Genomic DNA, 586 nt, shown 5'->3' on the forward strand with positions numbered 1-586 from the left:
TGCACTACCACACCCAGCTGATTTTTTTATTTATTGTAGAGATGAGGTCTCACTGCCCAGTTGGGTCTCGAACCCGCGGGCTCAGGCAATCCGCTCACTTCAGCCTCCCAAAAGCACGGGATTACAGGCTGAGCCACCGAGCCCAGCTACAATTTTTTTTAAAGGTAGATTTATTAAAGAGGAGCTATATTGTGGAGGGCACAATGGGCAGGACAACAGCAAGAGTGTCTGCTGCCCAATTTTTAAAAAAAATTAGATGGCTGTGATGCACTTGCCTGTATCCCAGATACTCAGGGATACTCAGGAGGCTGAGGCAGGAGGATGGCTTGAGGACAGGAGTTTGAGGCTGCAGTGAGCTCTGATTGTACCACTGCATTCCAGTCTGAGAGACAGAGCAAGACACTGTCTCTTTAAAAAAAAAAAAAGGCAACATGATTTTTAAGAAAAAATCATGAGTTATTTTAACTGTTAATTTTTTCATTGTATCTTTGCTTTCTATTTCACTATTCTGTTTTTTCTTTTATTACCTCTATTATATTTTTATTTTTATTTTTTAGAAAGCAAGATTTAGCAGGGCTCAGTGGCT

This window comes from Carlito syrichta, unplaced genomic scaffold (assembly GCF_000164805.1).
Source record: "Carlito syrichta isolate Samal-C Ts95f unplaced genomic scaffold, Tarsius_syrichta-2.0.1 Scaffold70959, whole genome shotgun sequence".
Lineage (NCBI taxonomy): Eukaryota > Metazoa > Chordata > Mammalia > Primates > Tarsiidae > Carlito > Carlito syrichta.